The sequence below is a fragment of the Nannospalax galili genome, unplaced genomic scaffold (genome assembly GCF_000622305.1).
Source record: "Nannospalax galili isolate Female #2095 unplaced genomic scaffold, S.galili_v1.0 scaffold1798, whole genome shotgun sequence".
In the NCBI taxonomy this organism is placed as follows: domain Eukaryota; kingdom Metazoa; phylum Chordata; class Mammalia; order Rodentia; family Spalacidae; genus Nannospalax; species Nannospalax galili.
In genome coordinates this window covers 227,038-253,350 of record NW_008341341.1, presented here as the reverse complement: position 1 = coordinate 253,350, position 26,313 = coordinate 227,038, and the positions used below count along the sequence as shown (strand labels likewise).

Below are 26,313 nucleotides of genomic sequence, written 5' to 3'. Positions count from 1 at the left end.
CGCACTGCGCCGGCCGCCGAGGCGCGCCCTGGGGTCGGCCCGCTCGGCGCCCCTTCCCGAGCCGCGCTGGGCCGGCTTCCCCGTCCGGCCGCGCTCTCCAGCTGCAGGAAATTCCAGAAGCTCTCCATCATCCCGGCGCAGCGCGCAGCCCCGGCTGCCAAGGCTTCCCGAAGGAGAGCCACATGCCGGCCGGCCGCGACCCGCCCTCGCCCCCACCCTGTCGGACACGGCGGGGCAGCCACGTCGCCGCCGGCCGCCCCTTCCCGCGCCCCGGGGCCTGCGGAATGCGTGGCAGCCCCGGCCGGGGGCTATTTTGAGCGGGAGGGGAGCGGCCCAGGCGCGGTGTTTTCGGCTTTTTCCTGGCCCCCGGCCCGCTAGCCCGGGCCCTCGGTAGCCCGCGGAGGAGGGACACGTGGAAGGGGAGGGGAGGGCCGCCTGGATCCGGCTCCGGGCCGAATAGGGCCCCGGAGACACCCGGCCACAGTCCGAACCTGCTCGCTCTGCCGGGGCGCAGCAGAGCGGCGGGATTATTAATAGCGCGCCCTACTCGGGCGGTGGCTCCCGGGCGCCCGCTACCTGCACGCCCCTCCTCCGGGGAGCGCAGGCGGCCTGGGCACTCCCTCCCCAGCGGCGGACTCAGGCCTCACTGGATAGCGCCACCAAGCACCAGTGGCCAATCACCGGCCTCGATTTCCTTACCTGTAAGTTGGGATTAACTACCTGGCTTTATATGGAGGGTACCATGTTTTGCTTGAGCAAGCCGTTCACTTTTTCTTTCCATTTATAAAGCGAGAGGGACTAAAAGGGTCCTTTTTTTGTTTTTAAGGAGAAAAAGTCTCTTACATCGAAACAATGTATTTTCACTTGCGACCCATTTGAATCTAACTACTTAATGTTAGTGGCTGCCACTGTGCACACTGGCTTTGCATTATCGGAATGTATTAACTCCATTATAAGGTTCCAATGAAGAAGATAAAAATCTTTTTGCTCAAAAGGAAACTGAAGCTCGGTTAAGTGACCTGACCTGCCAAAGGTTAGACAATGGCACAGCCCACCAGACAACCTGGCTTCAGAGTCTGAGCTAACTACTGACATAGACGAGCTCTTAAGGAAATTGAGGATCACTGTGTGTGTTAGTTGCCCAAAGTGACCTTTGGCCAATCAGTGGCAGAGCAGGCACCCAACACAAATCTTCTAACTCCTAGTGTACTGCCTCTGAATCTGTTCAGCACCTGCTGTGGACAGCAAGCGGGGTCCCCAGGATAGGGTCTTAAAATGGGCACCAAACTGTCCAAGAGCCCAAGAACCGTCATCTACTCTTAAATGTCCATCTCAGACTACTAGACCCCAAGAGTGCACTAAGCTCTCAAAATGTAACGTGTTTGGGGTGAAGGGAGATGACATGTGGCAGGAAGGTCCTGGGATAGGGCCTAGGGCTGCCTCCTTCTCTGTTCAATCCCCAGCAAGGAAGCACAAAGGTTGGCAGGTTCCCCCCACCCTCCGCCCCGGAAACCTGGCAGTTTATTTCTGTCTCTGGGCCCCCTGTTTCCACAGAGTCAGTCCAGAAAGGCTGGCAGCAGCTGGCTCAGGGGGGCGGAGCTTATGCTTGAAGGGTCCAGCTGCCACCCTGCCCTCTCCCACCTGCCAGGCCAGACCAGACTGGAGAGTCAGAGGTGACATTGGGATGAGAGGACGGAGCTAAGGAGGTGATGCCAAATGCCCTGAGTGGCTTGGAGCCACAACAGAGATTCCACCAGAGGCCAGTTGGTCAGAACTCCAAGCAAGGGATTCCTTACTCCTCAACCCTTAACCCAGGTGCTCTCTCCAGCTGGGCCAGTCTGTACCAGTTCAAGTTGGTTAAGGGTATAACCTAGCATGTCCAACCCTATTTATTCCGGATTATTCTGGCTCACGACTCCTCTGTCCCCTGGCCCCAAAGAAAAGCCTACTTCTAAATCTGTACTGCCTTGTAGCCACACTTGTCACACGTGGCTTCTGAGCACTGAGAACACAGACAGTTTGAAGTGGGATCTGCTGTTAAGTTCAAAATACACACTGGATACTTAAGTTTTACCATAAAAAAGGGAAAACATCTCAATTTTATAATGATTATATAGTGAGATGACAGTATCTTTGGTATGTTGAGTTAGATCAAATACATTATTAAAACCAGTTTTGCTTTTTTTTTAACTTTGTTTAATGTATTAGAAGCCCCAGCATAGTGGCACATGCCTGTCATCCCAGCACTTGGGAGTCTGAGAAAGGATCTTGAGTTCAAGGTGAGGTGAACTTGGGCTACATAATGAGTCCTAGGCCAGCCTATGTAGATACCTTGTCTCAAAAACAAATTTAAAAAGTGGGTATTATAAAATTTTAAATTACATATGTTGCTTCCATTGTATTTCTATCAGACAGTGATATTCTAGATCAGATGGTATTCTGGCTTAGGACCAAAACTCTGCCTGCTCTAGATCAATATCTGTGGCTGTAGCTCACCCACTTCCCCATATCCAGACCACAGCCTTATGTATGGGTCTAAATCTCAAAGCCCCACACTACCCCACCCCTTGCTTCTATGAATTTAGGTGCAGCCAGAGATTTTTAACTAAGTCTGTTTTGTTTTCAGCCACTATCTAGTACATATGATTCTTCTTGTCATTGTTCTTTTTGAAGTAGGGTCTTATTTTTTAGTCCAGGCTGACCACACACATACAACATTCTTGTGTCTACTTCTTGGGTGCTGGGATCACAGACATTTGCTAGCACACCTGGCTCTACACGTTTCTTACTCAGCAATTCCTAATACCTACCAGCAACTCTGGTGTTAGATCACCATTCAGGTTAACCTGCTATGGATCTAAATTCTAGCCTGATACACAAACTTGTTTGTGTAGATCACTGCCCAATATTAGGTTTAAATTTTGCACACCCTTCAGGAAGAATAAGATCTCCTGGAGGAGTTGGCAAATTATGTCTCGTGGGCCAAATCCAGCCTGTTGTCTGTTTTATAATTGAAGTTTGATTGGCACACAGCCAGACCATTTGTTTATGCATGGTCTATGACTGCTTTCAAGGTATCACAACAGAGTAAATGGTCTACAAAGCCTAAAATTTTTATTATCTGGCTTTTTATGGAAAGACCTATTCTAGATGATCAAGTCCAACTTCTTATGAATCTAGATTACAGCTTGAGCCAATGGCCAGTCTAATCTAGATCACCTCTTGCTGTGCATCTAGATGGAGCTGACAGCTAAGATCTAATGAGGCTAACATGGATCCCAGGCAGCTTGGGTTCCAGATTCTACTGTAATCTCATTAAATGGGCCCTAAGGCCTCCCCTTGGAATGGAAAGAGTGCCTTGGCTTCTGCACTGCCCTAGAGAGTTCAAGGACCATTTAGCTCTTCTCAGTGGCCTTGGGACAAGGAGGGAGGGTAGATTCCAGAGACAGTACTAGAGGCTGAGTCAAAGGGTCAGGGATAAAGCCTTTCCCTGCCAGGCAGCTGAACACAATCAGGCTATGAAGTTAGAGTGGCCTACATACCACCCTTTCCCAGCAGACTCCAGAACAGGTCCATTAGCTGTGGGAACATATAAGGCAGAAACCAAGCACTCTGGAAGCCAGGCCAGGGAGCCCCAAATCTTTATTCCTAGCCCTCGCTTTTGATCACCTGCTGCCTCTTTATACCTCAGAGCTGAGCTGGCGCCACTACTGCCCTTTCCTCTACCTCAGGCTCTGCCTTCTCTCTTTTTTTTTTCTTGGTCTTTTTGAGACAGGGTCTCCCTGTAGCTCCAGCTGTCCTGGAACTCATGATGTAGACCAGACTGGCCTTGAACTCACAGAGATCCTCCTGCCTCTGCCTTCCGAGTGCTGGGAATAAAGGCGTGCGCCACCATGCCCAGCAAGGGTGCTGTTTTTTTTCTTTCAAAAATTGCTCCATATTTGTTCCCTTTCCCACCATCCCTCCTCCTTGGCCCTAGAATCTTGGGCTAACCTTAATGTCTCTGTAGTCATTCCATTCTAGCTCTAACTCTGAGCTAGTCACACTCCACCTTTCTAGGCCTCCTCAGTTTCCTCATCTATAAAAAAAGAATACAATGGTTCCTGATTCATACAACTGCTATACAGCTTTAACAAGATCACGAGGTAAAACACTTGATTCAGCACCTGGCCCATGATAAGCATTTATCGATGGGTAATGTTTTTTTTTTGTTGGTCTTTTTGAGACTGGATCTCCCTGTAGCCTCAGCTGTCCTGGAACTCACTATGTAGACCAGGCTGGCCTTGAAATCACAGTGATCTGCTTGCCTCTGCCTCCCGAGTGCTAGGATTAAAGGTGTGCGCCACCATGCCCGGCAAAGGTGCAAAATGTTTTTTTAATACTGACCATCCAGCTTGGTTCATGAGTGGACTTTGCCAAGTTTGTAAACATCATGAAATTGTAACCAAAGTTTGTTCTTGTATTTATCTGGAGAGAAGGCCCTAGCCCTATCATCTTTTCAGTATGGATCCTTAACCCACAAAGTTTAAAAAAAAAATCTAAATGTGAAAGCAGAGGTTAGACAGAAGAGAGGAAGGGACCAGCACCAGGGCAGACCCAAGGCCAAAGTCTAAGAGCATCAAATCTCAGGTCTTACTCCTTCCACCAATCCAAATGTGTCTCTGGTCTGACCTCATCAGCCCTCACCTGCTCAGCCATGACAGCTCCTCAGCAGGCTTTGCACCTTTATCACCTCCATGGACTCCCCTCTACCTAGTGCTAGATACTTACTCAAATACCATTCTTATAACACTGTCTTTTCCCCACTGCTGATGACAACATCAAGGTCAAAGTCTCTGGCTTCACATTCAGGGGTTTTCACAGCTAGCTCTGGCCCTGCCAACCTCCTCCCTATTCCCTCTCATCTGGTCAGTGGAGTGACTTCTTTCCTTCCTCCCATCTCAGTGCCACCCACAGACTCATTCAGTTCTGGACAGATTCTGACCTGCTGCTCAATCACAGTGTCAGGCTTAGCCTCCTGTCCCTGCTCTGCCCTTAGGGTTAGTCCTGGGTCCAGCCACTCTCAGCTCACCCTGAGCAGACCAGGCTGAGGTATGCTGACCACACCTCTGGCTCCAGGAAATGGGCCAGGGCCCTAATTCTCCAGCTCAGCTCCAGGCCTGAACTCTGCTTACTTTAGTACCTCCTTGTCCTTTCCACTCTACTCTTGTTCTGCCGTTGCCATCGGGACTTGCAGGGAGTCAAGGACACAATACTGCCCTTAAAGTCATGACTTTAATTCTAGTAACTTCATTTCTCCCTCTTTGACCTTCAGTGTCCTCATCTGTAAGATGGGGACAATAATCTCTCTATTGCATGCACATGGTCTTCATGAAAGACAAGCAGCTTATAAATTAGAGAGTGCTTTTTCTACTAAAACTTGCAAATATTACAAATGATAACCACAGCCTCTGGTAAGTTTATTTCCAATTGTCAGTGCCAGGTGGTGGTGTTCACCTGTAGTTCCAGATACTCAGGAGGTCAAGGTAGGAGGATGGCTTGTAATCAGAGTTCCACACCAGCCTGGCCAACACAGTGAGATACTTGTCTCAAAAAACAAATAATCACAACCCCTATAGCTGGTATACATACACACACACACACACACACACACACACACACACACACACACACACACACTTCTTCATTTGTTTAGGAGACAAGATCTCACTCTGTAGCCCAAGTTGTCCTCAAACTCATGATGCTCTTGTTTCTGCCTTCCACAGACATGTGCCATTTAGCCAGCTAGCAAACCATACATTTTACTTCCTTTGTGTGAACTATTTCACTCTCTCAATGTAAACTCCCTGAGGGTAGAGGTTTTTTTTTTTGTTTGTTTGTTTGTTTGTTTGTTTTGTCATTTCTGTCCACTGCTTTGTGTCCTGGAACAGCCTAACACTAAATATGCATTTGCTAGTTGAGGAATGAATGAATGAGTCAAGTCTGGACTGTGTTCTAGAAACAGTACTACTCACAGATCATCTCACTGGGGGTCAGGTGCTTGAAAAGAGTGGACAGGAAGCAGCTTGGTTAGGCTTTGACTCCAGAGCCTGCCCTGTTGATGACTGTGCTGTATTTCCTTTCCTGATGATTAGCTAAGCCTCTTACTGTCACCCTCCATATGCCCCTGAGGCCAGCAGCCCTCCCAACCCTCCTTTACTGGGCATTTCCTCCCATCTCTCATTCTCCCCTTGGGGCCAGTGCTTGGGCCCTGCCTGGAATGTGCTGGGTGGCCATCTCTTTCAATGCACCCATTTCTCAAGCTCCACCTCTCCTGGAAAGTTTTCCTGCAGGATTCCACCCATTCCCTTCCCTGGGTTCTATAGACCCACATGGGGAGCCTATGTAGATTTGATCCCAGCTCTTGTTTTCCAAATTTGCATGCTTTAAGCCTGGTGTGGTGGACCCTTAGCTCTAGCTTTAGGAGGCAAGGGCAGGAGGCCAGCAAGTCTGGTTTTCTTTTAATACCTCAACACGCAAATGGCCTTGCCCACTTCTGTCTTTCATGGCTACTCTTGTTCCTCTCCTGACCAGGTCTTCCTCCTTCCTCTTCTGGACCAATCCCCCATCTCACCTCCCAACCATTTTAAACCTTTGTGATTAAGAAACACAGCCCTACCCCTACTATTTGCCCTTCCTTTCTCTCTTTTTCTTTCTTTCCTTGTGTATATGTGTAAGACTTTCTGACCAGCTGTGTTTGGGGGGGGATGTCACTGTACCTCTCAGAACCCATCTCCTATCTGCAAAAATGAGGATAATACAAGCTCCCATCTCTTGAGTGAAGTGCCTGACACTGAGTAAGCACTCAGCGAATACCAGCCCACATGATGACACTATTATGTTGCTCATCTCCATCCTCAGAGCCTTGGCCTGCTTCATTCTTCCTTCCTAAACAGCCCCCCAGTCCTTCTGATGACAATAAGATTGCTAAACTGTATCAGTCTCTTACTATTTGCAGTGACTGGAAACCCCTATAGTACCCAGCAGGGTCTCCTATCACTTGTTAATTAATTAGCCAGGCATTGTGGCTCATGTCTTTAATCCCAGCACTCTGGAGGCAGAGACAGGCAGGTCTCTGTGAGAATGAAGTCAGCCTGGTCTACATAGTGAGTTCTAGGCCAGCCTGGGCTGCAGGGAGACCTGTCTCAAAAAGACAGGGGAAAAAAAAAAATTAAATCCTCACTGTACCCTGGCTGGTGGTGAGAACTATTATTATGTCCATTTTACTAACAGTCAAGGCCAGGTACCATAGGTAAGATTTAAAGATTTATTTTTACTTATGTGTACATCTATGTGTGTGTGCCACATGTATGCAGATACCCAGCAGACGGGAATATAGTGTTGGATTCCCTGGAGCTGGAGTTACAGGCAATTGTGAGCCACCTGATGTGGGTGCTGGGAACTGAACTCAGTTTCTCTGGAGGATGGCTCTTAACCACTGAGCCACCTCTCGGGTCTCATTAACAGGATTTAAACTCAGGCTATCTGACTCTATACCTGGGCCTCTCACAACTGTCCCTCCATCCTTCCTATTCCTAGCTGATCTGTTCTGGGACAGGATACCTTCTCTTTAAGTGTTGGATCTGAACATATACAAGGACATTCACTGACTGCTTTGGAGCTCAAACACTTTGTATTTTAATCTACTTGAGCTTCACAAAAACCTACACTTCCTTTGACAGATGAGGAAACTGAGTTGACAGAGGAGTCAAATAACTAAGGACACACAGGATCTAAATCCAAACTTTCAACTACATCATGGATGTTTGAGATTGTTTTCCCTCCCATGTCTTCTACAACCCTGGAGAACTACTCATTCATACATCAACTTACTCCTCCATGGGACAGCAAGCCCTCAAAGGCCAACTAATCCTCTTGTGTCCCTCCTCCAGTGGCCACTACCAGGGAAGATCCCTAGCCAGGGACACCTGATAGTATGCCTGTGGCCCCCTAACAGGCCTTGATTTGTGGGCCATTTCTGCTCTTTCAAACATTGAGTTGAAGGGTCTGCTTTTCTTGATGGGAGGCTCCCAAAAGATGCCTTCTCTCATGGGAGTTCATCAGAGCTCCCATCTCTTACTTAAGGCACCAAGTGGGCAGGATAACAAGATGGTTTAGAATAAGATCCTTGATTCCAGCATCCCGAGTTCAAAAGTACTGGCTTAGTGGGACCCTGAGCAAGTCCTGTAACTTTTCAAGCCTCACTTCTGTGACACAGTTGTCCCCACTGTCTGTGGGACAAGGTTTCAAGTGGACGCCTGACACAATGGCTAACACCAAGCCCTACAGATACCATGTTTTCTCGTATATATGCAATAAAGTTTAATTTATAAATTAGGCACAGTAAGAAATTAACAATAATAATCCAGTAGCATAATCACAATATAATAACTATAATAAAAGCTATTTAAAACTTATGAATTGTTTACTTCTAGAATCTTCCAGCTAATATTGTTGGACTGCAATTGACCAGTTAACTGAAAGTGAATAGTAAAAGAGGATATAAAGGGACAGTGTGTATAAAATAAGGACAATAGAGATGATATAATGATTATTTACTCATAAAATTCAAAGTGTTTGTTAAATAAAAGTTGAGGCTGTAGGTACAGCTCAGTGGTACAGTATGTACTTAGTGTGCATGAGGCCCTAGATTCAATTGTCAGCACCAGAAAAAAAAAGTACCTAGTAATAAATAAAAGTAGGGTTTCACCCTGCCATGGAAGGCTCCTGTGGTGGGGTACAGTGCACCCCCATTCCAAACACACAACTGAAGACACTCAGGAAAATTCAAAGAGGTAGCCAGGACCTTATCCTTGGGGAAGCCCCTGTGACAGGGACCTACTCTCCAACCCCACATCCTCCCAAGCCAGTAGACCCCGTTTCCTGACCTCATCAGACTTAATCCTCCCACTCTAATCTCTGCCTGTCCCCCACTGTTAACTCTTTCTGCTCACACTAGACAGATTATGGCCTGAATCCAGGCCTTGCTTCTCTTAGTTGCTGTATAGCCTCTCACCCTCCTCATCTCCACCAGGGGATAATCCTGTTCCCCACCAGGTAGGTCTGTCCTAAGGATTAAGTGATAATTGAGGTCACACCCATGAATGTGTCACAGTAAAAACTGGCATCCTCCTGCCTCAAAGGTTTCTCCAGCAGCCTTTAATGAGCACCATCCAAGGCAAATTCCCTCCTATGACCCTATGACACTGACAGACTTTATTGACTAGATGGGGATTCAGGTCAAGCTTCTCCAGGCCCCACCACTACAGCTGAAGCCAACCTGGGAGAGAAAAGAGAGGAAGGATCCTTTTAGGGGAGAGCAGTAGCAATAGGGAAACCCTGGATTGTGGGAAGGATAAAGGGAGGAACCCGCCCCAAGGCTCTCCTTTTCTTGCACAGCTAACCCAGCATCACCTGGCCAGGCCTTCAACCCTGCAAAAGGCAAGAGGAACCAGTGGCAGCAAGTTAGGATGGGAGATTACGTCTGTTAATTAATTAAAATAAACAGCAAATTAAATACAGCAAAATTAAAATAGCACAGGAAATTAATTCTGTACCAGCCCCGCCTCACAGGTGAGATGCTTAAAGGGCCCCTCGAAGCCAGGATCCAGGGCAGCTGGCAGGGGAGGAGATACACAAAGATCACTTGCTTCACCCCACAGCCACGGGCAATCCTAAATGCCATGGTAGAACCTACCACCCCAAAGACATTCACCTGGCTCTTAGTACCCCAAGTTGGCCTTCTGGCTCTTTATCCCCAGAGGACTCTAAGCCATGAGCTATATCCCTCAGTCAGAAGGGTCCTCACGTGCTCCTGGGTCAGGGATTGGGCACTATGTCCTCTGAGGCACACAGCCCATATACATTGCCACATAGGTTAGGGCAGGAAGGAAGAAGGACATAAGGCCTTCTCTCTCTTTAAAAATATTTTATTTATTTTAATTTTATGAGTGTATTGCCTGCATGTATGTGAGTGCACCCATGTCATGCAATGCCACAGAGGTCAGAAGAGGGCTTTGGATTCCCCTGGAACTGGAGTTAAGGATGGTTCATAGCCGCCATGTAGGTGCTGGGAATCGAACCCGGGTCCTCTGCAAGAGCAGTCAGTGCTCTTAACTGCTGAGCCATCTCTCCAGCCCCAAGGCCTTCTCTTTTGAGTCCCTTCTGGTACTTGGAGTCAGACCCCAGAAAGACCCTTCTCTTCTGAGCTGAGCTCTGGCCTCTCTTCAGGGTGCCTAAAAGCCGCCTTTGAAGAAAGATCCCTCACTTTGTTATCTCAGCATGCCCAGGAAGCAAGCACTACTGAGGCTCAGAATCCAAGCCAAAGACATCCATCCCAGTTGGCTAGACCAGCCCCTATGCGATGTCAGTTTGCTCCTATAGAGACAGCAACTTATCTCACAAATGGGGAAACTAAGGCCAGGGCAAGCATGTGGCAGAGCCTGAAGTTGAATCCCAATAGGCACAGTCCATGTTGCCACCAAACACTGGAGTTCAAAGTGAAGCCCAGCTCCACCTTGACCTCGCTCCTCCATAACTTCACCCTAAAACTCTCCCTCCCAGTGGCCTACAAAGGTAGATGCTGCTTACCCAATCCGCTCAGTTCCTGCCCTGGGGCAGCTGATGGTAGAGAGGCTCTACTTGAAGCTCCTCCTCCAACCTGGGCCTGCCTGAATTGTACCAGAGCTGCCTCCTCCTCCTTTGAGCATCAGGGTGCTTCATCTCCATGCCTGGGTGCTCTCTGATGTCTGTCAGCCGGAGCCCTTGGCATAGTACCCAGTACTTAGTAGGAGCTGAGTGAATTCTAGCCAACCCCCATCCAACTGATATCTGACAATCCTGGCTATACTATTCAAACCTCCTAACTAAACTGCTTGTAATCTCAGGAGGCTGAGACAGGAGAACTCCAAGTTCCTGGGTTATACAGTGAATCTAGGCCAGCCTGGATTACAGGGTAAGACCCTGTCTCAGAACAACAAGAAAACAAATAAGGCCCCTAAACCTTTCCAACTACTTCCCCTGCTTCCATTCAGCCCCAGCCCTGATTCTGTCACTAAAGCCTTCATGATTCCTTGTGGCCCAGCAGATCAAACTCAACCTGCTGAGCGTGGCAACCCAACTATGGCATCTGGCTCTTTGGCTTCTGCCCTCTTTGCAATTCCCTGGTCTCTGAACTGCACTTGATTCTCACAGCTTATCAAACTTGGATTCCCTTCAGGTTTTGTACATGCTGTTCCCTCTACCTGAAATACCTTTCCCACAGTGGTGCTTGATATAGCTTCATACATATCCCTTGATAGCCAAGATTAAGGCTTACCTTCTAATCTAGTGGAAAGAGATGCAACAACAAGGTTGGTCACAAAACTTGGAAAGCTCTGAAGGAGAAGCCTATGCCTATCTTTGTCATTAGTCTCCCTGGGGCTTTACCCATAAACAATGTTCAAGCAATATTTGTTAAGTGAATGAGTGCTTCACATACACTTGTTGACTAGACAGAGAAAAGACAAAAGAATACAAGGCCACAGTTGCAGGTCTGGAGGTAGAGGAGGAGACTGAGGCCAGGAAGGCCAAGGACACAGTGAAGAGTGGTGACAAATGCCATCAAGGCCTAATCTGCAGCACAGCTCCACTCCTGGCAGCAGGTGTGTTTGTGAGAGACAGAGAAAGGAAAGTGATGGGAGGCTCGGGGAAGTGTGTGTGTGTGTGTGTGTGTGTGTGCCTGCAAATGGGCCTGTGCAAAAGGTGAGGTGTGTGTGTTGCATTTGTGAATTAGCCTATGTGCAAAGGCGAGGGAATACATGGGGGATAAGTGTGTGAGGAAAGCCACATGGGATGCTGTGTGTATATGATGGAAGTTACACATGTCTGCTGGAGGGGGTGAAAGACGAGGGGGGCACACACGATGGAGGGGGTGAGACTGTAGGGGAGAATGCCATAAGCATGTACAAGGGAAGATGGCGTGCCTGTGACTGTGACCAATGGGGACAGGGGGAGTCAGGGTGCTGCTTAGGGTGTGGCTGGGGTTGCCTCAGCCACAGGCCTGGTACCAGAGGTGGGGGCTGATCCAGGGTGGGGGTCCTAATGGAGCAGAAGATTCCTCAGAGCCTCCCAGGTACCAGATCACTAGGTCCCTAGGCAGGGAGGTCGAGAAGGAGGCCCAGATGTGCATGCGCCTCCACATCTGTCCACAGCAAAACCTCTGGGCATTTATTTGTCTTTGTCTGTGTCCGGGTGTGCACGCCTGTGCTTGTGTGAGCCCTGCCAGCCGTGTGTCTGCGCCTGTCTTTGTCTGTATGTATCTGGGTCTTTGTCTCTGAGTATAGCTGTTGGTCTATGCCTGTCTGTGTGGCAGTGTCTGGTTTTGTGTGTCTAAGTGTATCTGTGTCTATGAGGTACCATGTGTCCTTGACTCTGTGCATGCTTAAGCAGTGGGTGCCAGCGACTTCTTTGACTGTTTGTTTGCAGCTGTGGGTCTTGGTGGCCTCACTGTGAAGACACATATTTTGAGGCTGTGAGCTTGGTATATCAAAGTGTGGGTGTGTGCTCGTGTGTCTGTATGTGAGTCCATGCTTGTAGCACAGCAATGCTTATCTGTGTTTCTGTGAGGTGTGTTTGTGACACAGTGGATGTGTGTGTCTGTGTGTGTGCGTGGTGGGTGTGAGGGGTTTGTCACAGACTGGTGAGCAAGTTAATCTCAGACTCCGTGACACGTGGAATAAAACCACGCTCTCATAATGGGATCATTCGTCTTCCTGTCCAAGGAGAGAACCAACTCTTCACCCTTTACCCTGGGGGAGCCAGTGGGGCCAGGGCCAGGCTCCAGCCCCCACTCAGGCCCTTTTTGGCCCTTGGCACCCTACCCCTCAACCTCTCCTTTGCTGCACTAGGTTCATTTGGCCTCCAGAGTGCCCTGGTGCCCACTGCAGGCTGGGCAGGGCTCCAGAACATGTGACTGGGCCTTAGAGGCCTGTCCTGGGCCCCCCCAGCCCCACCCATTGCTAAGGAGGACTCAGCCCCAGATGGAAGGGGGGGGTGCAGGAAGGAATCTTTGGGCCCCTCCTCCCTGGAGGGGAGGGATGAGCTGCAGGCCCAGCCGGGATTTTCCATCTCTCAGCAACAAGATTCCTGGTGAGCAGGCTTGGGGGTTTGGCAGGGTGCCTGCTGGAGACCCGCCCTCACCCACCAGGACTCCTGGGTCCTCAGGGCCAGGGAGCAATGGATTCCCTGGGGATGTGGGAGGGCCCCAGCACTCTAGCCTACTGTTGCCTGGGCCTGTGAGAAAGCCAGACCCCCATCTCCCAACTAAAGATGGCTCCCCAGCCCCCAAGGCAAACCACCACCCTTCCTCTGGCCTCCTTCAAGCTTGCTTTCCCAGGCCAGTCACCAAGCACCACCCTAGCCTGACTTCAGCACACACCCTGCCTGGGTTCTAGGGCTCACCTCCAGGTCTGAGGGTTTGCAGGACAGGGCTGTGGTTCTCTTTGCAAGACTCTGGGGGGTGGAGTGGGGTGGGTTCTGAGGCCAAGACTATGTGTTTTGCATCTGTGAAATCCTGTTGATCTCAGCTCTTGGTCCAGACTAAGCTGAGAGGCACCAGATGGGGAAACTGAGGGAATAAAGTCCTTTTTACCCTACCTACCACAAAGCATCCAGAGGCCTCTTAATTTTACCCATCAACAGTGCTGGGCTGTGCCTCCATCAGAAGGTGGGGAGAGTGGGCAGGTGGGCTCCCTCAACCCCCAACAACATGGGATGAGGAGCTGGAGAGCAGGTTTGGTAAGAGATTAAGGTCGAAGAGGAACCAGAGGCTCCAAGATTTATGAGTCTTATTCTTCTCCCTTAAATTCCCCTCCAAGCCCCCCAGCCCCAGCCTGGTCCCTCCAGGGCTGTGCTGTGGCCCCAGGCCAATGTCAAGTCCCTAACCCATCCATCAGCTGTTGCCAGGGAGTTTCCACCCCAGTAGGTACCAAAGGGAGGAGCTCAACTGACATTAGGGATTCAGATGGTTGGGAGGGGACATGGCCCTAAAGAGTCAGCCAACAAACTTGTACCCTCCTAAAGCTGGGGGCACAAAACCTCCAGGGAAGAAACTAGGCTGTTGGGTGGGGCCCAGGAGGAGGTACCTCCCAGCTTCACTGCCACTCCCAGCCCCACCCTTCCAACAGGCCAAGAGACCTGGGATCCTGAAAGGCCCTACAATTCACCGGGCTAACGACCTTGGGGTGGCTGCTACTCCTTACAGGGCCCCAACACGCACTACAGGAAGTGGCTCAGATAGCCCAGGTGTCTCCTATTCAGCTCGGCCTCTTCAACACTAAGCCCTGCCTCCTCCAGTGCAAGGGTGTCAACTAGAATCTGGGCCACAAGGGGTGTGTAGAGAGGCCTAGGCAGCTAGCCCAGAAGAATCTCTGAAGTCACCCATACCAGTGCTGAAAGCCTATGGTGATTACTCTCCCCTCTACATCCATTTTGCAGACCAGAGAAACTGAGACCCTGGAAGAAGAGGTTGTTAAGAGGACAAGCTTTGGGGACTTGGAGTAACACTGATGCACCAGGAACCTGCTTTGTAAAATCCCATACTTCCTCTCTGCATCAAGATTCTGCATCTGTAAAATGGGGTTGTAGAGCCTCCCTCATAGGACTGTTGAGTGCAGATGAGAAAATGCAGGCAAAGGGCTTGGCAAAGTGCCTGACACATGGAGAGTGCTCCAACAGTGGCTGCTTTCATGACTGTGCTTAGTACTATATTAACATAAATCCAAGTGGCCTGGCGTAAAGCAAAGGAGGGATCCAGATCTGGTGAAACCAGTCTTCTCCTTAAGCCAGGTTGGGACCCTCAGAGCCTCACCCAGAAGGGCCAGCCAGATTCTTGGACAACAGCCCCCCTCCCCGGGCCCAGCTGATTCCCCTATTCGTTAAAGGCTCTCATTAGTGAGCCTGGGCACCTGCCCCTCCATGTGTAATAAGCCTCATTAGTATCTTAGCCCCAAGCTCTGAGCCCAGAGTCTATATGTGTGCACACCCATAAGGGTAGGGGGGCTGCAACAGGCCACCAGCCAGAAGACAGCATCCTCGCCAACCACACCCCCTGCCTGTCATTCACAGAACCCGTCACCACCCAGCTTGTCACCTGCCTGCCTCACACCCGCACCACCTGTCACCTACCCAGGCTCATCACCCACCCAGCCCATCACCTGCACCACCTGTCACCCGCCCAGCCTGTCAGTGGAGCGGCCTGACAGGCATCTGGGTGGGGGACAGGAGATGGGGAGGAGAAGCCCACAGAGGTGTAGAGCTGGGGGCCCCAGAGACCCTGTGGGACCCCCACTTCTGCTCGGCATCCTGCAGTATCGCCATGGCAACCTCTCAGCCGCAACCACTTTCCCAAACATCCCCCGCCCAAGTGTCCCCCCCCACCCCCCCAGGCCCTGCTCTTAGCTGAGCTGAAGCTGAGAAGAGCCTGAGTGACAGCAGAATGGGGTAGGAAGGAGGGGGTTCATCTGCTGGCTGGCCTTGACCATCCTTCAGCCTTTGGACTCGGTTACTCCATCTGCAAAATGGAGGGGTGAAGTCTTTGGAGAGCAGACCATCCTTCTCCAGCCTAGATTGGCTAAGCTGGCTGCCAGTAACCTGTGAGGGCTGGGAGGTGGGACAAAAGGATGGGGGTTTCTAGGCTCTTCCACATTCCTTTGCCTAAGGCCCGGGCCAGAGTGGCTGGGTCTTTGACCCAAGCTCACACAGCAGAAGGGGAAAAGTCAGGCTGGAAGGGAGAAGGGCTCTGACACAGGGCTGCCAGCGGGAGGCACCACTCTGGGTAACCCAAGGTGACTAGGGGCAGGCTTGGCTCCCACCACTGAGCTGCATTATGCATTATTTATGAAACTCAGAGCTGGGAGCAGAGCAGCAGCCGTCCCTGAAACATTTCTAGAGTTCGCCTCCCAAGTGAGGTCTATCTATGGGCTGTGGGTGTGTGAACAGCAGGAGTCTTATTCATGTGAGAGCCACTCTGCCTTCCTCCGAAATGATACAAATTGGAGGGAGGTCGTGAAGCTTCCTCCTGTTCCAGCCCCCCCCCCCCCCCCCCCCCCCCCGCTATGGAAGGATGATGAAGACAAGGTGCCTCCTCAGAAGACTTGGGGTCCCTGGTTCCCTCCAGGGCTGCCTGGAACAGGGGCTGCAGTGGCAGAGGGGCAGCAGCCTGTCCTCTCTCCCATTCCTGGACCCCCCACTCCTCCAGGCAGGCAGCGATAGGATTACTTCTGCATGACTGCCCGCTCCACAGGGTTCCTGAGACCCTCCTGCCTGCAGCAATCTTTAAAATTCCTCCAGCCCAATCTCTCTCCTTCTCTCCGCGCAGTGAATGCTCCAGAGTCTACTGCAGTGTACCTACAGCTGCTACTGCCACCACCAGCCACTTACCGAGCAGGCAGGAGCCCAGGTCCCTCTTGGTCATAGACAGAGATAGGCCCATCCTCAGTATGTGACCCCACCTGGCTCAAACCCTTTCCCCTTTGGTTCTAACCCAGTCCCAAAGACCACAGTTCCAGCTCAGGCCAGGTATGCCAGCTGTGCCAAGGCGGATGGGCACTATGTGCAAACATACCTAGTGGCACTTGAGTGTCTGCCCATATCTGCTGTGCCAGAACCTGGCTGCTCCACCTCTGTTCCAATTTCCTCTCTATCTCACCAATCCCTGCATCCCCCTAGGGTAGACAGACAGCTGGGCCAGGAGAGCTCCTGTGCTCCCCTGGGCACACAGGCAGGCAGGAGATCGATTCTCTGAATTTTTTAAGGCCCTAATGGAGCCTGCAACCTAGGACTTACTGGTCTGGGACTGGCTGTCTTGGGGACCCCTCCCACAGCAATATAGTTCTTCCTCTTTCAGAACCTGGGGGTCAGGGGAATCCTCTATGAGCCTTGCCCCCCAGCAAGCGACACCAGGGACCCTCAGGGAAGAAGTGGGATGGAGGGGCTTGCAATACCCATACACCCCCATCTCCCCATCCACAAGGCAGGCAGAAGCAGCTCAGCCTCTAAATCACTCCCCTCATGCTGCCCTCTGAGGCGGATTCTGTGCATCTGTAATTAGGGGGTGGAACAGATGGCGGAGATTCCGTTTAAAATGATGCATCTAGTAAAGTAACCTTCACTGTCGGAACTCACTCCCAGGGAGACCAAGCCCCACAGGCGGGATCTGGCAGGGGGGCTCACCAAGCCAGCACTTTCCCCAACCCTTTCCCTGAAACCACAGTCCTGTCCCTCTCAGGTGAGCCACGCAGGGAGGATTTGGCAGTGTTTGAGAAGTGGGAGTAACTTCCCCTACCCCCCCACCCCCACCGCACGCATGCCAGAGAACCCAGGCAAAACTAGGTACTGAAGAGTTCTTGGCTGAGGGACCAAGGTGACCTGGTGCCAAGGGGCTCGCCTACCCCTCAGAGGGGCCCTAACCCCCAAGCTTAGCACAGAGTGTCCACACCCAAGGTCTGGGGGGCAGCTTTGAACCAGATGTCCAGCCTCACTGTCCAGGAATGAAAGGCCCGGGGCAGTGAGGGGTGGAGATGGCTCCCCAGGCAGAGGAGGCTCTGGGAAGTGGAGGAGGCTTGGGCAGTAGACAGAAAGCAATGCGTGTGAAAGGCAGGGCTGTCTGGGGGTAAGGAGCTGAGTGGGGGAGGGTGTGCTGGAATGTGTGGCTGGTGGGAGTGAGGGCTGCAGAAGTTATTGAGGCTGAGGCAGGGTGTGTGACAGGGTGTCATGGGGTGCAGGGGAAGCTGACGAGCTACATGTGAGCTCAAAGGGGCGAACGGATCAGGGTGGTGACTAGACAAGGCTGTGGGTGATGTGGATAAGCAGAGTGTGTTTGGAGAAAGGTCTAGGGCTATCCCTGGGCCTTTACGGGGCTGAGCAAAGTCCTGGACCCAGAGTGAGGCTGTCTGGGGAGCGCTAGGACTCAGGCAGGGTTGCCTATGGAATTATGGGGAGTGTGAATGCATGCACATGCCATACTGGAGAATGTACTAGAAGCTAGGGGGACATTATCTGTTTGGAAGTACACTAGAACTGAAGCAATGTCTGTGAGTTTGAGGTAAATGTAGAAACAGTGAGCAAGTGGTTGGTTGGGTGTGTGTGTGTGTGTGTGTGTGTGTGTGTGTGTGTGTGTGTGTGTGTGTGTGTGTGTGTTGGGGGTTGTTTGAAAAGCTGTAAGCTGTAAGGGGCGCTGCAAACCTGTAGGGTGCCAGGCTGTATTGGAGGTAAATGTACGTATATGGGGAGATGTTTACTGCTGAGATCTATGAGGGCTATAGGCAGGTTTTGGGTATATCTAGTGAAGTGTTGGGGTTGGAGAAGGAGCAGATATACTTGAAAATGGTAGAAGCTGCATATGTTGGGGTGTCAAGTTGGGGCAATATTTCTGGAAAGGTTACTGTGATTTGAACTGGGTGGATGAAGATGTATTGGGGCTAAAGAGGGGCTGTGGGGATCTGAGTGTAGCAGGAGCTATTGTACTGGGGGTAAGGAGGTTATATGTGGGGAGGTGCCAGAGGCCTCAAGAACTGTGTATTGGAGGGAAGAATGAGTCCCTGATATCAGAGAGATGCTGGGGCTAGAAAGCACGTATGTAGGTGGGTACAAGACTTTAACTAGGTTCCTAGTGTTTGGAGAAGTATTAGCTATGTGGGTAGCTGTGTATGGTGTTTGTGTTTGGGGGTGTGTTGGGCAGTATGTGTGAGGCAGTTGGGTGTCAAGGTGTTCATGTTGCATGGCTGTGTGTGGAAGTGTTAGGGCTATGTGTTTCTAAGTGTGTTTAGCAGTTGTATTTAGAGGTGTTGGAGCTGTGAACATGTACGTGGGACAGTTGTATGTTTAAGAGGTATTGGGGGGCTGTAGTTGGGTCCTGTACTCGGAGAGATGTTAGGAGGCTATACAGTGAGAGAAGGGAGAGAACCGTGGGGGAGATGAAGGAAGGGCAGAATTAACCTTTCCTCGGGGGCCCAACTGGTGACTGTCCCCCTAGAAGCCCTCTGCTGTGGGGTACCTGTGCTGGGTCCACATTGACGGGATAGGCCGTCCATCTGTCTCTGCCAGTGCCCAGGCCCCAGGAACAGAGCTATCTCCTCACTCCCTGAGGGGCAGCAGTGGATCTCAGCCCACCCATCTACTTTCAGATAGTCCAGGCTAAAACCTCCACAAAGCTGCTTGGAGGGCGTCACTAGGTTTGAAGAGGCATAGGCTGGGGGTGGGGAGATCTGCACAGCAAACAGTCCTTTGAAAACCACTGACGCCAGGCAAGAGGAAGCAGGACAGGGGCGGGCATGTCTGTCTTTGGGCATCTGTGTGGGTCAGTGCCCAGCTGCAAGTCCCTAGTAGCCCTTCCCATGTGTTTATGCTGATGGTCCCTTTTCAGGTGGCACCCAGGCCTTGGAAAACACCCATCCAAGCCAGGCAAAAGACTGACAGCCTCATACCTGCACCTACACTCTCACATAGGCACACTCCCTACACTCAGACACAAACACCCACACACTTCCACATACAATGCACTCCACTGCACCCTCACACATGCAGCTCGCCCTCATGCCCCTGAACCTTTATATGTATGTACACCCCTTCAAGTTACCCGACCCTGTAAAAGCCAGTACTGTCATATAGCATCTTTTCATAGCAACCTCAAATCAAGGTTTCCATTTTTCTTCTTTTGGCAGGACTAGAGATTGAACCCTGGGTCTCATGCATGCTACGAAAGTGCTGTACCAGTGAGCTACATACACCTTATACACACTCATCTCATATATACACATGCATTCACAATTGCACTTGGCTAACAGATAACATACATATATACACACTGTATCACACCCATACCCTATCCCACTTGTGTTCAGTCTTCCTCACATACTCCGTGGTAGACACGTGTGTACATGTTTGTATATACACACACCCTCACCAACCCTTAGGTAGCTCTTTCACACAACTGTAGCCACCAGGCTACCTTTGTGTCCAGGCTACCTCTCATACCTTCCTAGGAGGACACCTACCCATTGAATAGACCCTCTTCCAGGTAGGTCAGAGTTGAGGGCCCTCTTTGCTCAGGTATGACTGTCAGTGTATGTGTGAGGGGGTTTGAGTCTGTGATAGCATATCCGGAGCTCTCACCACAAGTCTACGTGTCACCACTTGGATAGGTAAGGAGGTATGTGTTATCTGTTACACAGTAAGATACAGAACAGATGTGAGGGTGAAGGCCCACATGTCACAAAATGTGTCTATGTACAGGTGGGAGTATAGGGTGTACATTTACACAAGACATTTCCCAGGGCTGGAGAGGTGGCTCAATGGTTAAGAACACTGACTGTTCTTGCAGAAGACCCAGGTTCGAATCCCAAAGGAAAAATGTCCATATATTTACTTGGTAGAAAAATGAATGTTTGTTTCCATCAAAGAATAATTACACAGGCAAGTTTTGTGCCAGTTTGACTCCTTTACAAGCCACTGGGTAGTTTTTTCATTTAAAAATTTGCTACTTTGGGGCTGGAGAGACAGCTCATAGGTTAAGAACACTGGCTGTTTGTGCAAAAGACCCAGGTTCAAATTCCAGCATCCATATGGCAGCTAACAACTGTCCGTAACCCCAGTTCCAGTTCTGTCCTCCTTGGGCATTGCATGACACAGGTGCACTTACTTACATGCAGGTGTAACAATCATACACATAAAAATAATAAATATTAAAAAAAGAAGACATTTCCCCCAGTCGGTGGTGAGCATGAAGGGACATTTTCTTACAGGCAAAAGAGCCATGTGTCTCTGTGTAGGAGTTGGGGTCAGGGGAGCCCTCTCAGCAACCCCCCTCCAACAGAAGAGAGGAAGGGGCTCTCTCTGCAAGGCTTCGCTCTCTCCTCCTTTCTCTCTGACCTCTTTAGCAGCTGGAAACTGAGCCGGGGGTGGGAGGACCGGAGACTTGGCTGGCCTGGGGGTTTGGGGAGGGAAGAGGCAGAAAACACCTTCCAGATTCTCATCAAATTCCTGTTTGTGGTTTGTAGCCTCCAGTCTCTCTCTTTCTCTCTCTCTGGGTTTCCCCCTTTCCTCATCTCTTGCCTTACCCTGTCTCTAAGTCTCTCTTCTCTCTCTCCTCAGCCTTTCCATTTTTCTGACTCCTCTCTGCCAGCACCTCTGTCTGTCCATCTCTCCCTGTCCCAGTCCATCTGTCCGTCTCTCTCAGTCTTTCTGTGCGTGGGTGTTTCTGTCCATCTGTTCTACCACCCATTTGTCTGGTTGTGTTAGTCCTTCTAAAGGTGCCCACTCGCTCTCCAGGCACCCTCCTCCAGGTCAGCAGAGGCCTTTCCTAGCTCAGGAGGTGGGGAGAGGGTGTAGAGCTGCAGCTTCTGGAAGCTTCAGTAGCAGCTGGGCCGAACTGGGAGTTGGGGCCAGCCAGCTGCAGAAGTGGTCCCTCCCCTGGGCTCTTAGGCCAAGGACCCCAAACCAGAAAGAATGAAATTAGGACTTCATGTACAGCTCAGTTCATGCATGGCTGGTCAAGGGTCTTACTTTACCCTCACTTCACTATTCTCCCCAAAGCCAGACCCTGTAGGACAGGAGTCCCTGGGGCCTATCTTCCTTATGCCCTGGCCAAGGCATAGCCAAAGAGACACACTGGAATCCTGGAAGGGGGAGAGGCTAGGCCTTGAGGGAAGGAGGGGCTGAGAGCTAGGGCTTCCTGTCAGCTGGGTAGGAGGGGGGCTCTTTCCCTCCTCCCTTCCAGGCAGTCTCTGGGGATCCCTCCTCTGGTCCCAGCTCCAGGCACAAGGGATTGTGCAGGCAGTTCCTGTCAGCTCCATGGGGTCATTTCTATCTTCTATCTACCCACAAAGACATGGAGTGAGGGGATCACATCACTGTCTCCCCAGAAACAGCAGAGGCTGTTTCTGGCCATGTGCAGACCCAAGCCCACTCTAGGCACTGGTCATTCTGATAGGCATGAAGCAACCTGCCCACCCACTGCCAGCATCTACCCCCTCACACAAACATACACAGAAAATCTTAGTGCCACTGCCCACTCACCAGTCCCCACTGCAGTGACATGAACCCAGAGACCTGCTGCCTACCTGGCACTAGCAGCAGGCCCCAACAGTGCCCCAGCACCCAGCCATCAACTTGAGACTGCGCCTCCCAACATTCTTCCAGGCTGCTCTGATCCCTCCACTCCCCCTCCAATAGCTCACAGCTCAAGTCCCACAATGGATGAGGAAATGAAGCCCAAGAACAAGGGATAGGAGGATACAATCATCCTTCTGAGACCCTAGGGTGGGATCAGCAAAGAGACTTACAAGAAGGAGATTCAGCAGGAGCAGAAGCCGGCTCTTTCTTGACCCACCTCAGGCTAAGTCCATATTGGCTGCACCCTCCAGTGCCGCTGGGCTGGGGCCAGGGGCTGGCTGCTTCCCTCCCCAGCTCTCCTTGCCCCTGGCTGGGCCCTCTCCCTCTCCAGCTTCGGAGCAGCCCTCCCTGCCCTCTCCCTCCAAGCTCTGGCTCTCACATCCTTAGCTCTTGGAAGCCTGACTCACTGTTTCCCCTCCCTCCCTCTCACTCCTGGCAGCAGTGCCTCCCCCTCCCCTGAGGGGGCTTTGGACACAAGGGTGCCTGCCTGCTTCTCTCCCCAGACTCTGAGTCCCCAATGCATCCAGGAGGACCCCTGCAGGGTTCCAATTCTCTAGCTATAGTAAAGTGGAGTGCAAGAGCCTGGGTTCCAGGTTGGCCTTGCCAGAGTTATCTGTGACCCTGGGCAAGTGGCTTCTCTCTCTATTTGGATTCCTTCTGTCAAGCTGGGGTGTATGTGGGGGGGGGTCCCCAGTGGATGATGCACAAGCACCTCTGAGGTGCTGAAGCTCCCCACTTTTATAACATGGGTGTCTCCTGGCACAGGGCACCTGCCAACCTGTGGAGTGCTCCGCCCTAGCCCAGGCCCCGCCCCCAGGTCCCAAGAAGAACTCAGTTCTCAAACAGTTGGAGAGGGGAAAAGTTGCTTTAGGGCTGGGAACATTAGTCAAGACACTTGGAATCCCCTTTTCTCCTTCATCCTGTGGGATTCTTCATGTTTCTCTCTCCCACCTGTCCTCCCCACTTTCTAGAAAAACAACCCCGGCAGCACTCAATCAAGGGGGAGAGGCCCTCAGTGCCTCCTTGTATCTGGCTACATGGTAGGCAGTGGGGTATGCCTAGGCCCTCTGAGGTCCCTGGGTCCCAGCCCTGAGATGCAGACTCTTGTCTGTTTTCTCTCCCTCTCTTCAATAGCTTTGGTCTCTATCTTTGTGGCTCTCCAACAGCATGTGGTTGTCTGGGTCTCCTCCCCTTACCCCATCTCTCTCCCTGGGGGGCCCATCTGCTGGCATTAGGAACAATGTTACCCTTGCTCCTTCCTGCAGTCCCTAGCTCTAACTATACCTTGGAGTTAGTTGTACCTTCCCTCTAGGTCCCACGAGATCTCAGGGCCCCAGAGACAGAGCCTGGCTCCATCCCATAATAGTGAGTCTGTTTGACTTCATCCAGCCGACCAGAAGGGCCAGGGCATCTGGTACACAGGCATGGCACCCCCTAGTCTTGGGTGGCTGGCAGGAGACACAGAGCTCTATATTTCATAACACCCCCCCCAAAAAAGAAAAAAAAGTTGAACTGGGGGTGGGACAAAGGAAGGAGGTGAAATGGAAAATGAAGGAGATTCAGGTTTGCTTGAAGGAAACCTGTCCAATGGGGGACATGACAAGGAGTGGCTCCAAGACAGTGCTTCGGGCTGATGTCCCTGTGGCACTCTACCAGTTCCCCCCAACTGTCTTCTGCCAGGGACAGTCAGCGCCAAAGGCACAATCAAATGGAACCCCCTTAATCTTTAGAATCCAAGTCCAACCACTCTACTCTATACCTCTACTTATCTGGCAAGCAGGGGGCTTCCCCTGCCAAAATCTTAAGTACACGGAGTGGGGGGGCAGAGTCCCCCACCTCCCCAGCCCCATTCCCTAATTCCGATCAGTTGGTCTGGGAAGCAATATAAAATAATCCTGGAACCATCACACACTAAAACTGAGAAACTAAGCTGTTCATCCATGGCACCTGGGGGTGTGGGGGGCTCTGTGCCCCCACGACCTTGTTCCAGACACCCCCAGTCCAGCAACCGTCATAAACAGCAAACTCTTTTTCTTTATGACACCAAATTTCTCCAAGCCCAACAGTTCTTTCCATCACTCCCTCAGCTATAGATCACATTAAAAACTCACAGAGGGCAACTTAAACACATCACATTTGTTTCTCTCTATATTATTTCAAAAGTAACGGCATTAAAAATGGATTTTACTACAGAAAATAAATATTAGCACGTGGGCTGGGAGCCCAGGCGGGGGAGAGAGCCCACCAGGGGAATGTCCCTGAGGGCTTGGGCACAACTTAGGCATTGACCAGGGAGGTGGCTCAGTGGTCAAACTGTACCCTGGGGATGCCTGGAGAGGGGGAGGGGGCAATGTCTGCCCACCTGGGCCCCTGCTCAAATGCCAGATCAAGAGGGAGATGACATACTGATTTTGGGCTGATGCCCACTGATCCCCCAAAGCTCATGCCCTCAATAGTTACTGCAACCTCTCTCTGAAGGGTGGGAGCTTTGGGGCCAGAAGTTCACTAGTCTCTGGGGGGTTACTCCAACTATTGACACAGGAGAAAAAAAATGAATTCAACTTACTATCCACTTTGATTTTCCATTACTATAAAAATAAATATACATCTGCTCAAAAGAAGGAGATGGCAAGAGGCATGCAAGTGCCACCTGGAGGGTCCCTCCAGACCTCACCACCACAGCCCAGCCTGGGAGGGGTGAACAGCCTGGTAATCTTTCACTTACAGCCCCAGCTCACACAGCCACACACACCGTGCTACACCGAACAGGAACAAGCCAACAATAGAAACACCCCAAATGCCCCTGGCAGGACTCTGCCCAGGCCTGGGCACATGCCCCCGCCCTGCCAGAGGCAACAGCAGCAGCGGACAGAATGTGGCCACCCTGACCCGGAGGCAAAGCTTGTCCTCACACCCTGAGCTCAGCCCAGGGAGCTGGGGCCAAGTCCCGCCTGACACCAACTGGTCCAGCGGGAAACGCCTGCCCAGCCAGACAGGCACAGGCCCCCCAAGGGTCCCTCCTTGTGCTCAGGGACAAGGCTGGTGCAGCTCAGCCCTGCCTCCCAGGGTGACGCTTGGGCCCAAATTCAGCTGGCCCTGCCAGTCAGGCACTGGTGCAGAACCGAGGGCACCAGGCTCAGCCCCTCCCAGCCCAGCCCCAGGGCCCCCAAGCTAAGAGGGAGGGGAGACTCCCCACCCCTCCACATCTGGCCCTGGCCCCCAGGGTCTGCGGTAGAGAATTCCCGCCCCCGCTTCTCTCCCTCCTCCTGCTCTGTGCGATCTGTGCCCGCTGCCCGCCTCAGGGACAGCCCCAGCTCCCGCCTCCGGCCAGCAAGGCCCACATCCTTCCTCCCTCAGCTGGCCCCTTTGCCTGGCAGAAGGCTGGGGGGTCAGGCTGCTGGGGAACCCTCCCCCCCAGCTCCCATCAGTCCTCATCCCCAGCCCCCAAACTCTGGGTTGCTGTCCCTTTTCCTGTGGAACAGGAAACAAGGTTATTTCCTAGTCTCAGAGCCAGCCCCCTGCCCCTCTGGCTCTGCCCGGGGACCCAGACCCAGCAGGGGAAGGCGCCCTTAGCCAGAAAGCGGAGATTCAGCAGCTCACCTCCAGCTCCCGACCTAGGGGGCTGACAGCTGTCACTCAGCACCCCACCCCCTGGGGAAGAGGGGGCCCCGATTCAATCAGAGCCCTAGAGGAAACGTATTGATAGGCGATTATTTATTTATTTATGCAAAAGTGAGCCGACTTTGTTCGCCAGGTAACCGGGCACGCGGCCCAACCCCTCTGGCCTGGCCACCCCCAAATCCCTCCTCCGCCCCACAACCCCCGCGGGTCATTAGGTCCCCGCCCCTCAACTCCCGGAGCGCCAGCGGAACCTTGGGATTTGGGGGTTGGAGGGGAGGGGCTCCTCCCTCAGCAGTCTCCCCTTTTCCCAGTGCCTATCCTAAAATCCAGCCTTGTTCTCCGCTCCCACGGTCCCCCCTTCATCCCACCCCCCCACATTCTCAGCAAGCAGGAGAGCAAATTGCAGTTTTAAATCCAAAGGCGGAGGGAGGGGGAAGGAGGAGGGGGTGCGCAGCAGCGCTGGGCGCGCACCTCGCCCCCGAGCCGGGGGAGCCGCGGGGCGGC

General features: G+C 51.8%; 1 protein-coding gene across 9 annotated transcripts in view; it reads right to left on the bottom strand.

Annotated features, from left to right (window-relative positions):
* Ahdc1 (AT-hook DNA binding motif containing 1) overlaps positions 1–26,313 on the bottom strand; it is a 67,712-nt gene that overhangs the window by 40,248 nt on the left and 1,151 nt on the right. The gene's annotated exons all lie outside the window — the stretch shown is intronic.